General features: G+C 45.0%; 1 protein-coding gene and 1 pseudogene across 2 annotated transcripts in view; both read right to left on the minus strand.

The window, feature by feature from the left end:
* LOC147027074 (guanine nucleotide exchange factor VAV2-like) overlaps window positions 1–15974 on the minus strand; it is a 141359-nt gene that overhangs the window by 89164 nt on the left and 36221 nt on the right. The gene's annotated exons all lie outside the window — the stretch shown is intronic.
* On the minus strand, window positions 4983–5846 carry LOC147027075 (uncharacterized; annotated as a pseudogene).

Genomic DNA, 15974 nt, shown 5'->3' on the forward strand with positions numbered 1-15974 from the left:
ACCGCTATTGGTTAGACTCGGTCGTTCGCATGCCGGTGGGCAGAATTCTACAATATATATATATATATATATATATATATATATATATATATATATATATATATATATATATATATATATATATATATACTGAACAAAAATATAAACGCACCAACCTAAATATCTAAGTCAAGATTGCCATTATGGGAAAATGGTCAAACCGATGATATGTTTGAGCAATGGTTCCTTTGTTTTGCTCAAGACAGATGTTCCCATTGAAATTGACCACTCTGAGTGTGTGGACTCACACGTTGAGTAATCCTTCCCATGAGCACCATGGGGCTTGACAGAGTGATGGTCAGTGAGCGTGACCAGGACACAAACACTCCCTATAGCTTGCCCTATAAAAGGCCTCCCCAAAATGTGGACTGGTGCCAAATGTCAACATGCCACAGATGTCACAAATCTTGAGGGAGCGCGCCATTGGCATGCTGAATGCTGGGACGTCAGTACGGGCCATTGCAGCACACTTCAATGTCCACCACTCCACCATTAGCCGCCTGAGAATGCGCCTCAGAGAGACTGGAAGCACCGTGAACCGCCCACATGCCCGGCGACCATGTGTGACCACCGCCGGTCAGGATCGTCACATGAGGCTGCAACATCTCCGGGATCGACTCCGACCGGCCACGAGGACCGCCGATGAGACTGTCGGGCTGCATAACAGGCGCATTTCAGCCCAGACGGTGCGTAACCGCTTGAGGGAGGCCAACCTCCGAGCCCGCCGACCACACTGGGGACTCGACCTCACTGCAGTCCGGCGTCAGACCCGACTGAACTGGGCCAATGTTCACTTGCGCTGGACCCTCGCATGATGGAGGAGAGTGCTGTTCACCGATGAGTCGCGGTTCCAGCTGTATCGGGCTGATGGCGGACTCCCCGTCTGGCGTCGGGCTGGGGAGCGCTACACTGACGCCAATGTCCTTCGTCGGGTGTCACACGGTGGTGCCAGTGTTATGGTGTGGGCAGGCATATGCCATGGAGAGCGCACTCGGCTTCATTTCATTGAAGGCAACTTGAACGGGCAGCGGTACAGGGACGAGATACTCAGACCCATCGTCGTGCCGTTTGTGCGCCTTCACCATGTGACGTTTCAGCACGACAATGCTCGCCCCCATGTTGCCAGGATCTGCATGGACTTCCTCGGTGAGGAGGACATTGATGTCCTCGACTGGCCTCCATATTCTCCCGACATGTCGCCCTTCGAGCACCTTTGGGACGTTCTTGATCGACGCGTACGACAACGTTACGCAGTCCCAGAGAACATCCGCCAGCTCCGTGTGGCTCTCCAGGAGGAATGGGAAAACATCCCTCAGGCCACCATCGATAATCTGGTGATGTCCATGCGCCGGAGATGCACCGCTCTGCGCGACGCCAACGGTGGACACACCCGCTACTGACTGTGTGAACTCTGACAGTGACACCTCGGTTGTGTCGGCTGTTGTAGCGCAAAGACTGTCGCCAGAATTCTCAAGGAACTCTGAAATTTAATGCTCAATTGTCATGGATTCTATAACCAAATTGTTGTGAAGATTTAGTATTAATGAGTTCGAGGTAAAATAGTAACAATCGCTTGGTGCGTTTATATTTTTGTTCAGTATATATATATATATATATATATATATATATATATATATATATATATATATATATATATATATATATATATATATATATATATATATATATATATATATATATATGGGTTGGACTTACACATTGTAAGTAATAACAAACCATGTTTCCCCTATGTCTGGGGTCGCTCACCTGCATTTGATTTTTTTTTTTTTCATTCATTTATATTTTCATTTGCGGATGCTTTCTCACAGTTGTGATTTTTCCCGGTGTATCAGCTTCGATGTCCATCGGCACGCAAAATTACCTTGCTTCCCCAATGTATCGGGTCGCTCAACTGCATTTTTTTCATTTATTTATAATTGCATTTTAGGATGTTGTCCAACAGTTCTGTGATTTTTTTTCCCCGGTGTATTGGCTTTGATGTCCATCGGCACACAAAATTTCAGCTTTCTCCGTCACCCGGAAGGTACCACACATTAATATAAGTGAGTGAGTCAGTGGTTCGAATGAGCTTAATATATTCGATTATAACCCTGAGCGGTCGGCCAATATGATAGGGAGTATATGACCATGGAGTTAGTTATTCAATATGTGGTTGACGATGAGCTTGTCTCGTCAAAGTTCACTTTCTCAGGAGGCTAGCAGCATAGCCAGGAGTCCACAGGGAGGTATGTGCACTTGACTCTCAACTATGAATCCTGGGTTTAAATCCTGACCAAGCTAGAAACTACCACCCTGGTGTTTCACATGCAGTATGAGGCATCGATGTGTATGTGTGTGTGTGCTATCCCTCAGATGGATGTTAAACTGGACGTCCCATTGACCAGAGTTAGTTGGTGAATGTTAAAGATCCCATGGGAATGTTGTAGTTCATGAAGTTGTGAACATTTTGTGATCTTAGTGAAGATAATTTATTTCTTTGGATGTAAAATTGTGCTCAATTCATAGTCCAGCCATTATATGACAAATAAGGACTGAACCTCACACAAATTGCAACAGAAAATCTGATAACTGTTCATTACTCATAAATGTGTCCTCTATAACATATAGAAAGTCCTAATGAATCCAAGTGGTGGAAATTTTTTTTTAAATAAATTAAAATTATTTTTATTTTATTTTATTTTTCCAAAATGTTTCTTAACCGTACTCTGGTACCACTTTTTGCTACTTTATAATGGGATATTTAGCAACGCTCTAACTATATACAGTAGACGCCGTTTTATAAATCCACCATGGGACCACGCCGTTTGGATTTATTAAGCGGAGAACCGATTTTCAGCCACCTAGTGGATAGATAAGACAAAATCGAATGTCATAAAACACTGCTTTATGCTACAAAAACATTGATTTATCAAACGGTGACAAGGGAATTGTTCAAAAGAATCTCTCCAAGGTCGCTTGCTTGGGAGGGAAGGTTTTGCGCAAATGTTCCTTTATTGAATCCGTCACGTGGCAGAAATCGGGATGGGCAAAACCTGAGAGCTGCAGTCCCCTGTCCAATTTGGCGAGCGCAGTCCGCATCTCTGCCGCTGTTGGCATCGACTCGGGTTTGTCGTCGCATTCTTCTTCCACTTCTTCAGCTATGGGCTCGATGGCTTCGAGAATCTGACCGACGAGCTGGTCTGTCATTTCCTCTTCCGTAATTTCACCTGTTGTCTCTGTCGTCGTCGATGGTGATCCATTGATCGAACACTTCGGCTGTGAGCCCGGGTGGTGGCGAGGGCAGTGGCTCCGGTTCTCCAACAAATCCTCCCTTTCGCCAACAGTTCCGAATCGTTTCTGCCGTAACTTTTTCCCACGCAACATCGAGCATATTCATCGTGTCCAACAGCGTTACCTTTTTGACGACTTCGTTGGCTACAAGTTCTTCCTGGCTATCATTGATAGTATCAATGATGTTCTGGCGAAGCTGGTGTCGAAAGTAGGCCTTCAGCGTCCTAATTATTCCCATGTCTCATGGTTGGAGCACCGATGTTGTGTTCGGCGGGAGGAACTTGAAGGTGATGCTCTTCAGTCCATCGACTTGAGTGTGTGCCGAACAATTGTCAACAAGCATAAGTACCTTTCGTTTTTGACGATGGAACTTGAGATCCAATACGCGAAGCCAGGGCTCCCAGATTCTACTTGTCATCCACACATTGGAAGAGAAGTCGTAGGTCAGGGGCAGTTGTTGAAGATTTTTGAAGCAACGCGGCTTCTTTGGTTGGCCAATCAGAAGAAGATCTTCCTTTCCACCGTACATGTTGCAGCAGACCATCGATGTCACTCGGTCTTTTGGCGTTTTGAATCCCTTTTGCCTTTCTTGTCCTTTTTGGCAATGTAAGTCGAGTCTGGTAGAGCGCGGAAGTAGATTCCTGTCTCATCGGCGTTGAGGATGTCCCGCTTGTCAAATGACTGAAGAATCTCTCCCAGCTGATTTCGACGGAACTCATTCGCTGGAGCTACATCCACCTCAGCCGCTTCTCCCTTCAAAACAGTGAAGACAATTCCATTCCGTTTCTTACACCGAGAAAACAAACCGTCAGTGGCCCTAAAGTCGTGATGACCAGCTTTTTGTGCAAGGACTTCCGCTTTCTGACATAAGATCGGGCCATTCACTGGCATATTCCTCCGATTCGAAAATTCCCACCATTCAAGCAGGGCTTTCTCCACTTCCTCGTCTTTCCCCACCCACTTCCGCTTCACACCGCCTAGCTCTTGAACCTTTGCTCTGATGGTGCCTTCGTTCTTGATAAGATTCTGGATGTTGGCCACGAGAAATTTGCAATGTGATTGCAGCCTCGCGCTGACTTGTCTTCGCCATTGCATTAAAACGGTCTAACAAGGCCACCTTCTCCTCCATGGATAGATTCTTCCTCTTTTTGCTCGTGGTCGCCATCTTGACTCTTAAAGTACAAAAATGCTGAGAGATGGAATTCAAGCAACCGGCGCAAGCTATAAACGCCGACATGCTTCACCCGCTGTGACGACCGATAAAGTGAAAGCGTAGAGTGAGCTGGAAATCATTGCACAAGGCTGTAGTCAATGAGATTTCCACTGTGACACTGCGCGTTAGGATTTTCCAGTTCTGCTATAGTTAAACACACACCCCCACAGCAGCGCATATACTACATCAAGCTTAGGTTGAGACCGCGCACGTGCCAAGCAGGTGGATTTATTATCCGGCAGATTTCTCTACGTAAAATTCCGTTCCAACTCATTTTGGTCACAATAAGCGGCTGGATTTTATAACCGTGGATTTAAAAAGCGGCGTCTACTGTATGTAATACTAAACGCATATTTCCATAGGAAGATGGTCTGGTTTTATTATTGAGATGACCCGTGCCTTCAGATAAGACCTCTAAATGATTTAAATCCATTTATTATGGCCTGACATATATACATTAATAGTGCATGCACTGATGTTCAACACAACTAATAATGTGGAACGATAAAACGTCATGTGCTTCTGAAGACATTATTTTAAAGCAACAGCACTATTGTACTATATAAGGCAACATAATATTTTAGGTTGTTATGGTTACTCAACCACTGGTTTCATCATCGTCATCGTCATCACATTCAGTCTGAAATGAATTTTCACTCCCTGATCCTTTGCAGTTGCTGCATGCAACAGAGCACTCAATGTCGTGCTTCTTGCATGTGCACCTTAGGCTGTTGCAATCTGTCTTGCAAACTGCATCTGATGACCTGCAGGAGTTCCTGGGGAGCTGGTGGTAAGTCAGTTTGGACAGGGATGAGCCCCCCATCACTTTCTTTCCATCCCCAGTCTGGCAGCAGGAGTTCATCCACGGTTCCCTTCCACTGCTGCACCTGGTAGTACACGTGGAGACTGTGGTACTTTGCTGCTGCAGAGGTAGGTGGTAGTCTCTGTGGCTGGACATAAAAAGTTATAGTAGCCACCTTCTCACAAAAGTGCTTGTGTCGTAGTGAGTTGAGTCCCTCCCCAGGCTTACCATTGTACAGGCAGACAAAAGCATTCTCTCCTGCTGCCACAACATCTTCTGTGGAAGCTGAGGGTGTGTCAAACACTGTAGCTTGCTCACGGAAGTCATCACTGGTTGTGAATTTCTTGAGGGCGGCTCCTTTTCCAATGCCATACAGGTGGGATGTAGTATCACACCCAAGGATCGCGTGGATGATTGCTTGTTCGATGGAGGCAGTTTTCATGCCGGAATTTTTTACCCCAAGCAACCCTTTCAGTAGAACCCTGAGGCTTTCTGGAAGAAAGTTGATGGCATCCTCTTCAGACTTCAGTGATTCATTCTGGATATACATCATGGTATGTTTCCACTGATTTGATGTCATTTTTGATAAGTTTGGCAGCAGTTTCAATAATCCTCTTCTTCTCTGTTTCGGGATCAGCTTTTCTGTGAGAATAAAAGTCCTGGAGGATCGCTTTGGCTGTGCTTCTGAAGGTAACCACATTTGGCTTCCCATTAATCTCGGTGTGGATGATTCTGTCACCAAACTGTTCCTTCAGTTTGAACTTCATTTGCGTGGAGCCATATGCTTGACATTCTGAGCCTTTGAGATTGTTTTCCATCCGGCGAACAAGATCATTGATCGTGATCTGTTCATTGTCATTTTCTTCTAGAAAGTTAGCAACTTCCAGAAAGGCATTAAATCTTTCTTCGTCTTGTGGCCGACCCAGTTTTTAATTTTTTTTTAACCTCAGTTTCACTGATTCATTGCAAGATTTCAAGAGCGTATCCTTGAACTCAACTGTCCTCACTGGGAATACAGTCCAATCAGAACTCTTCCTCTTGGTCCCAACATGCACTGACCTCCCACAGAACAGACAGTCTCTGTCATAATTGAACTCATCAGCTGAGCGTAGTCGCACATGCCTGTCGACTTGCTCTTGTCCTTTCTCCTTCAGTGCTTTCGCTATTTGTTGTTGGCTGGTATATTTCTTGCAGCAGACTTGATGAACCAGTTCCCCAGGTGATGTAGGAATGTCATCATTTCTGGATTTACTTGCTACTCCCCATTTCAGTAATGTGGATGGTGGCTGTCCGCCCCCCTCTGCAGGGTCCTTACAAATGGCACATCTTGGAGGGCCACTCATGGTTCAGGATGTGATGGCACTGCAATAATGTTAAAAAACATGAGTTCATTTTTAAAGTACAGTAACTGTGCCAAATAACCACACATTAATTTCACCGATTGCACATGTTGCAACTTTCAACTTGACCGTTTTTACAATGCAAATCTCTTCAATTTGTTGTGAATTTCCTTTTGAACATGCATTGTACTGCACCTAATATCATGTCTCGTGTAAAACAAAGTTTCTGGTAGATTGTGGATAGTACTGAACCCTTTGTGTGGACATCAGACAAGCAGACATGCAAAAAAACATTATTTTAACATGGGTGGCAATGGAGAAAAATGCTATCACCGATTTCAGTACTTTTCAATAGTTTCCACCACTTGGATTCCTTAGGACTTTTGATATGTTATACAGGACATAGTTATGAGAATAAACCAGTTGAAAGAGTTTCTGTTGCAATTTGTTTGAGGTCATGTCATATAATGCCTGTAACTATTAGCTATTTTGCTCCCATGTACTATTTTGGAAGTAATTAATGTACTTATTTTTAATTATTTACATATTTATTTCTTCATCTTCCTGAAAAATCTATTGATTATTTGTCTGCTATACCTTAGTTACATGTCTGTTTGACTTTGATTGGTAATAAATAAATAATGTTTTCTGTTCTACCCATTGGTGTCCATCGCAAAGACTTGGAGAGCTTTTGCCAACACCCTGAACAAATTACAAATTCATGCTCCAACCAATAGGGGGACATTGCCTCAGCAGCACAGCTGTGCTCCCAACAAATAATGCCAACCACAACCATGTACTGCATAAAAAAGAAGAATAAAACTTTTTCAGCGAACTCGGTCCAACTATGGAGACCCACATCGGTGCAGTATTGCCCAGTGAAGATTATGGTGAGGTGAGCCTTTCCCTGGTTTTATTGAAGTTCACATCCATTGGTGAGTGTGTTTGTGTACATCTAGCTCATGCATTTCTAAAGATGCATCTTCTGTATAGTCTATGATACTCTAAGCAACGAGTAGGGACCCGTGGAACATCCACACAATGTAAAATGTGACTTCAAGTCCTCAACTCTCTCCACCCCCCCCCACACCCCTTACCAACCTTGTCAACAACCCCTCTCCCAAACCCCAAGTTCTCAACCTCTGCTTCCCAGCCCAAAATGATTATGCTCCCCATTCCAAACCTTAAAACCCGCACTCTATCCCCCCTCCACACACCAACAAATCAACCGCCTCACCCACCCCCAAAGCTTCAACCGCCCCCTCCCAACTCTGTCCCATCTTTGCTTCCCCCCAAAAAAAATCCCTTCCCAAATCCCCAAAAAAGTCTTCACCCTTCCCCTGCCAACTCAAAAGTTATTTCAATCCCCTCTCCAATTCAAGTACTCAACCCCCCAAAACCAAAAGTCTTCCACCCTCCTCACTCTCAGTCTCAAACTCCCCCTCCCAACTCTGTCCCATCTTTGCTGTCTCCCCTCCCAACCCCAACAATGTTCCCCGCTACTTCTTTCCACATCGATCATTACATATTTCTGCATTACCTAATCAAAACGGCATAATACAGTGCCTTGCAAAAGTATTCACCCCCCCCTCCACAGTTTTCACATTTTGATGCCACCTGAGCTTATTTCATGATGCTTTGAAATCAAACTTAAGAAATGTAGTCTTCACAAACTATTCCAAAGTGATAAAGCTAAAAAAAATGCAGATAAAATGTAATAAGGCTGATTAACAGAGAATATCACATGATTCTCAGTTGCATAAGTATTCAAACCCTTTGCCTAATTAACCCTCAATCACTTCAGGAGTAAATTATTTGTTTGAAAGGTTACAAAATGAGTGCAATAGGTTTCACCTGTATGTAATCAATGGTTTAACTTAAACATTAAGCTCCCTTACTTATCTGATGAGTTTTAAGGTGCAACTCACTTGGTCAACCAACAAGGTAAACATGAAGACCAAGGAGCTTTCCAAAGAAGTCAGACATAAAGTGGTGGAGAAGCACTGCTTAGGAGAGGGTTATCAGAAGATTTCAAATTCACTCATTATCCCTTTAAGTACAGTGAAATCAATCATTAAGAAGTGGAAGACGTATCATACCACCCAGACTCTACTCAGATCAGGTCGCCCATCCAAACTCAGCAGCCAGGCAAGCAGGAAACTGGTTCGGGATGTTACTGTAAATCCAACAATAACTTTGAAAGATCTGAAAGGCTCTATGTTTGAAATTGGGGTCAGTGTTCATCGATCAACAATCCCGTTCCCTTCATAAAACTTGCTTCTATGCACAGGTGGCACGAAAGAAGCCATCACTGAAAAATACGCATATAAAAGCTCGTATGGAGTTTGTCAAAAAGCATCTTAATAATACTGCAGGAATGTAGAGAAACATTTTGTGGTCAGGTGAGACAAACATTAAACTTTTTGGTCTAAATTCAAAGCATTATGTCTAATGCAAGCCTTTATTTATTTATTCATATGCAGCCTGTGGCTGCTTGGCTGCATCATTTTTCTGTGGGCTTGGCTGTGCTGCTGATGCAATGCCCCTGTTACCGACACACTGGTACTCATTTTGCTGACCTCAGTAGGATGATAGACTTTGAGTCACCACCACCTGGTGTTAATTCACTGGCCTGATAGGGGCTTGAACTCACGACCTGTCACTCAGTCAACACCATCCCGGCTGTCAGGCATGGTGGTGGGAGCATCATGTTATGGGGCTGCTACTCATTATGGACTGGCAAGATTGTCAGGAAAGAAGGGACAATGGATGGTGAAAAGTACAGGTGAATCCTTGATGAAAACCTGCTCGAGTCAGTCATGAATCTGAAACTTGGGAGGAGATTCACACAGCAGCAGGACAATGATCCGAAGCACAAAGCTAAAGCCTCACTGGAGTGGCTGAATAAGAAGAAAACAAAATGTTCTTGAGTGGCCCATTTCACCATCTCAATGTACAAAGCTGGGAGAGACCTACCCAAAAATACTCCTTGCAGTCATTGCTGCAATAGGTGTTTCCACCAAGTACTGACCTAAGGGGCTGAATACTGATTTGTACATGTGTTTTTGCAGGTATTCCTGACATGTAACCTCCTTCAACTATAACAGTGTTTCGTTTGATCGCCTCAGTTTTGAATAAAAAAAGTTTATTTGGAAAAATTTTTTCTATCTAATTCATCGGAATGTGGCATCATTGGAAGGGGGTGAATACTGTTACGGATTCCAGCGGTGGCGGGATTCGAATGCCACCCAAGTCGGCTCCAATCCGTAGCCAGTTTGGGTTTTATATCCAATCGACTCTTGACCCCAGTGTTAAGGATTCGGACGAGTGATGGGGCCTGCACCCTACTCTCGAGAGCCAAATGTTGAATATTCGGCGTCACTTAACCACCGCCGTCTCCGGGGTAAAAACGCTGGCTGGTTCGGCACAGGCCTCGGGTCACGTGCCTCGAATCGCGATACCAACGTACCCCTGGACCTTACCAGTTGGGGAAATAGACCCCAGTTACAGACTGTTTTTTTTTATTTTTTATTTTTTTTTTGTATACCTTGGTCGAGGCTCGTATGAGAGCTAACACACAACTCACAGCAAGGAGGCATGAGACAAGAGGGGCGGGAGTGGAAGGGACAAAACAGTGGGGAACAGACACATTAGGTGAACTGTGGAAGGGAGAGGGATGGGGATGGGACGGGGAACATGGCGAAGAGAAGATGGACATTTCAGGGACTTTCAGGAAGGAAAGCAGGAGAAATGAAGGAAGTGGGCTTGGGTGGATTATCGGGGGTAGAAAAGATCGAGGATTTGGATGGGGGAAGACAAGAGGTGGTGGTGAACAGCTGTTTTGAAAGCCTGGAGGGAAGAATGGGAAAGAATAGAGTGAGGAAGTTTATTCCAAAGGCGGGAAAAAAGAGGAATGAAAGAGTGAAGATGAGCAGTGATTCGTGATTTTGGTAGTTTTACCAGAAGGGGGTTGTTGGCGGACCTTGAGCGCCCTGTGGAAATGTGGTGGGGACAAATCGCAGAGAGAGCAGGGGGGGCAAGGCTGGAGAGGAGTCGGTAGAAGACAGAAAGACCACCGACCAACCTGCGGTAATTGAGTGAGAGGCCCAAAGACTCAGCTTCATTGCGGGAGATGCCGATGATCTTAAATGCCCTGGTTTCGACAGCGTGAAGCCGAGAAAGGTGGGAGGCAGGAGCACCAGCCCAGAGGGGAGAGCAGTACTCCATCAGGCTATGGACAAAAGCTTTGTAAGTAGTCAGGAGCTCAAGAGGGCTGAGGAAGGACTTAGCACGATGGAGGATTCCCAGTCGGCGACTGGCTTTTGAGGCGAGGTTGGAAATGTGACTTTCCCAGGAAAGGTCATGGCAGATAGTGAGACCCAAAAGCTTGAAAGAAAAGACTTCTTCCAGAGGATTGTTGAGAAAGTGGATGGGGGGTTTTGTAAACGGTCCTTTCGAAGAGACATAGTGAGAGTGTGAGATTTGTCTGGATTGAAAGACATGTTCCACGTGTTGGACCAGTTTGTGATTTTATCCAGATCTGCAGTGAGCGAAGAAGCTGCTGCTTGCCGGTCTGAGGGATGACAGATGGTACGGCAGAGGGTGGAGTCGTCGGCAAAGAGAAATAGAGGATTTTCCAGAGAGTCCGAGAGATCATTGATGAAAACCAGAAAAAGAACAGGGCCCAGAACGCTACCTTGAGGAACTCCAGCCTGCACAGGAAGAGGGGATGAAAGAACTCCATTTAGGGCCACATGTTGACTGCGACAGGAGAGGAAGTCTGCGAGCCATGAGTGGAGATGGCCTTGAATACCATGGGAAGAGAGTTTGGTGAGTAGGGCAGGGTGCCAGACTGTGTCAAAAGCATGTGATATGTCCAGGGATACGGCTCGGATTTCCTGTCTGGCATTGAGGACCTCCATCCATTGATGGGAGAGCAGAAACAGCATATCCAGGGTAGAGTGACCTGGTCTGAAACCAAATTGATGATTGGAAATCAAGCCATTGGAGAAGAGGAAAGATTTCATATCTGAAGCGATGATGGATTCCATCACCTTGCTGATGATTGGGAGAAGGCTGATTGGTCTGTAGTTATAGGGATCTGTTTTTGGACCTTTTTTATGTAGGGCAGTGATGTTAGCAGATTTCCAAGCAGATGGCAGATGACCTTGGGCAAATGAGAGGGTGAATAGAACAGAGAGAGGGTGAGCAAGAGCAGAAGAGCAGGCTTTGAGGACACGTGGGCTGATGCCGTCTGGACCGGTTGCAGAATCTGACTCGAGGTTTGAAAGCAAGCTCTCCACCTTGTCAGGAGAAAAGGATACAGAGTCCAGGGACAGTTGGGTGCGACTGGGTAAAGTGGGTAGAGATAGTGATGGGTTTAGGACACAAGATTTAGCTGCAAACACCGAGTTTAGACATTCAGCTTTATCACGTGTGGAATCAGCAGTGCGGCCATTTGAGGTAAGGGAGGGGATGGAGGGGGAACATACACCAGAAACAGATTTGATTAAACGTCACCAGGATTTTGAGGAGGGAGAGAGGTTTGAGAGTTCAGACTTGAGATGAGAAAGTATGGAGTCATCACTGTTCGGTGGACGGTACAGTACACATATAAACATGAGGTGGGAGTGGCGGGGAAGCCGAAGCCAGAGGTATTCCTGGGGGTGTGGGGGAGTGAGAGCAGTGCATGGAGAGAGAGGAATAGAGTCTTTGATGAAGAGAGCAACACCTCCAGAGAAGAGGTTTTGTCAGAGACTGAGCGAATTCTGTCAGTCTGTAACCATTTTGGTTTTATATATACACCAATCGGGCAGATCGTTCCTCGGCGCGGCACAAATTAATTCAAGGCGGCAAGTCTCGTATAACTCGGCCAGATTTATTGGGGACACATCGGGGAACACAACACAAGCAAAGCATTCACGACAATGTTATAATTCATCTATAACCCGTTCTTAACTATGGGAGCTAAGGGTTTCGAAGGGGACCCTAACGAGATAAACCTGAGACAACATGCAGACAAGACACAGAGTACTTGGTGATGCTTCATGGACGAGAGGAAAAAGTGTCAAAGGCCCGAATGTAGCTCGTGACAAGCCGATGTCCACCGATTTGAGCACCCAAGCTCAAACATGCAGCGTGGCAAGATGGCGGCATCGCAGCCCTGACGCATGCAGCCTCGGCGCGTTCAAACCCCGCGAGGTCGACAGTACCAGAGCGGAAGGTCCATGTGTGCTCCAGCTGGCCCTTCACACGGTCCAGCATACAAATACAGGCCTGGCCTGTTCACCAGACAAGGCCAAATCGAGGTGTTGGGCTCCGCATGCGGATCGACAAACGTGTCGAGGACCTCCTCATAAAAGTCAATCGCCGACTCCCATCATGCAGTTCCTCCTGCCTCCCTCACGGAACAGATCGCAGACTCGACTTTAGCAGCCTCTCCTGCCTCTTTCACGAAGCAGATCGCAGACAGAAACAGCCGTCCCTTATAGCAGAATCCTCACTTGACACTCAGGCTCAGTTACTCCCTTGGCTGATCGCCGACTCGACCCTCAGGTTCAGGCTGTTCCTCTCTTACAGATCGCCAACCACACGCACCGCGAGCTTCTCCTCCAGCCAATAGCAGTTTTTTTTTTCTTTCGGCTCACTCTTCACGAAAAACCGATCGCGCCACCTCGGCGCTCAGTTTCACCACCGCCTTCCCGGCGCTCGCTTGCCTCTCAGTTTCACTTCCTCTTTCTTTTTGGGACACGACCCTTTACGAAGCCGACAGACTCCTCCCCCTCCCAGAGTACTGGGCGGAGTCTCCTTCGGAGAGGGGAACAAAGAAGAAGAACCTCTCGGTCCACCACCAATGTACGAACAATAAACAGCCTCTTACACCTCCCGACACACATGTAACGTCCATTTACCGAACAACCTGGCTAAACATGCATTTAATGGGGGATCTGGGCTAATCCTATATTTAATAACACACTAAGGGCCATTTCCACGACAATACTTTTCCAGGCCACTGTTTGTAATGCTTTCCCCTTCCCTATCATGCTATCACTAATTTCACAGAAATCGCGATTGAAAGAGCTCCTCCATGTCATGACCCATCACGGTTGCCTGTCCAACTCACAATCCTGTGGGATATGCGGAAATCCCGTTGCAAGTCTAAATGACCCCAAAACAATTATCTTCTTTCTGATGCATAAATATACTTCGATAAAAGTAAATAATGACGGATGTTTTCTTTCACAATGTCGTGATATTCTAGAAACTTTTCAGAAAAACACCTTTATAATGACATGGTTTTATGGTCCCTGGTCGTGTCATTAAAGAGAAAATAATCAGAAACAAGTAAAACAAGTCTGAAGACGACATTGGTTCACGAGCGGTATTTGACGATGTAGATTGTTTCCGAAGTCAAGGATGAGACAGTGTGATAATTTTTGACCAAGTTAGAATTAATTATAGTGGCCTTCAATCAACAGCTGCAAAATGTCGAAAACCCGGTTTCGTTCAACAACTTTCAAAATTTGACCTTTGCATAACCTTTAAAGGTCACAAAACAATGCTGTGGACATTAAAATAAGGAAATAGGATATGTGCTATAGCTTATTGGAGTTAGTTTGTCGAATAAGGTCGAAAACCCAGTTCGATTCCCACAGCTTTGAAAATTTGACCTTTGTGGCCTTTAAAGGTCAAGGATTATGACCTTTGGTGCAAAACTTCTTCTGGAACATTCCAGGAACAATATAACGTCATATAGGCACATGTATATTGTATATGGCAAAAATGACATGCACATGTATATGGCATTTCACACTCCTCGGATTATCCATACTTTGATGAAATCAACGTAAAAACAAACTTGAAGGGGGCGCCACGGGCAAGGTGTTCGAGATAGAGCAAAATGGTTTCAAGACGTGAGGTGGGCAATGACCTCAAGATTATGCATAAAAAATATTGTCATCCGAGCTCTCAAAGTTTGGGCGGTCGTATGATTTTTATGTCAAAATTCGCAATTTTCTAAGTTTTTAAACTTGTGACGAAAATGAAAAATCGGACAACGACAAGTTTTAGATAATTCATTTTGCTATTCAAATACCGAAGAACCCATTCCATTCAGTCAATTCCCAAGAAGAACATAGATTTTTAATCTGACTACCCCCAAAAATGGCTATTTTTTGGGCATGGCTCCGCCCACACCCAGGAAAACACAACTAGACCTTGATATCGAACACATAACCAAGTTTCATCAAGATCGGACCAAAGTCCACGGAGTTATGCTCTGGACAGACAGACACACAGACATAACAAATATAGTGGTCACTCTGGCTGGCCCTCGTGAACCAAAAACAGGCGTAAAATGTCATAGCCCCCGTTGTTTTAGTAATTCTGCTGAATGGAGTTAAAGGATAAGTCCATATTTATGAACAACTCAATTACCGCCAGCCTACCAGTCGGCCAACTTTGATCAGATCGTAAAATAAAGTGAGCGCCAGGTGTAGACATCACGTACTGTGCTTCTGCCAAGTTTGAAGAAAATCGCACCATGCATCTCTGAGAAATGGTTTGGGACACATTTACGTAACAAAAATGGCCACCAGTCGGCCATCTTGGATCTGATCTCGAAAAAAAATGACGCGCACATGTAGTCCCTCATTCTTTGCCTGTGTGCCAAGTTTGAATAACATCAGTAAATGTTTGTCCAAGAAATGGTTGAGGACGTGTTCAACATCAGATTTTAGACAAGTAAAATTGCAGCCAGTCAACCATCTTGGATCTGATCTGAAAAAAAAATGACTTCCTGATGCAAGCCATCATTCTTTATTTGTGTGCCAAGTTTGAACAAGATGGGTAAATGCATGTTCAATAAATGGTTGAGGACGTGCTCGATACCGGGTTTTTATTTTTACAACTAAAATGGCCACCAGTTGGCCATCTTGGATATGATGTCGAAAAAGAAAGACGTGCATATGTATAACATTATGTGTTTTCTTTGTGTGAAGTATAAATAAAATCGGTCCATACATGTCCGAGATATGGTTGTGGACGCACACATTCATGCATGCACAGACAGACGCACGGACGGACGGACATGAAAATTGAGAGCAAATTATCCATAAGCCGCCATTTCGACTGAGTCAAACTGGGGCTAATAATAGTAAGGACTTGCATCACCTCCATGGTGAAAGCCCTGCTTCGGATAATGCACGTAGTTATTTGGGTGGTGTATAGACAACAGACTGCTGCTTCGATCACTGAGGACTACACATACTGTGATGTTCACAAGCCCAGT

This window comes from Eptatretus burgeri, chromosome 5, assembly GCF_056783735.1.
Source record: "Eptatretus burgeri isolate ZD-2024b chromosome 5, Ebu_testis_v1, whole genome shotgun sequence".
Taxonomy (NCBI): Eukaryota; Metazoa; Chordata; class Myxini; order Myxiniformes; family Myxinidae; genus Eptatretus; species Eptatretus burgeri.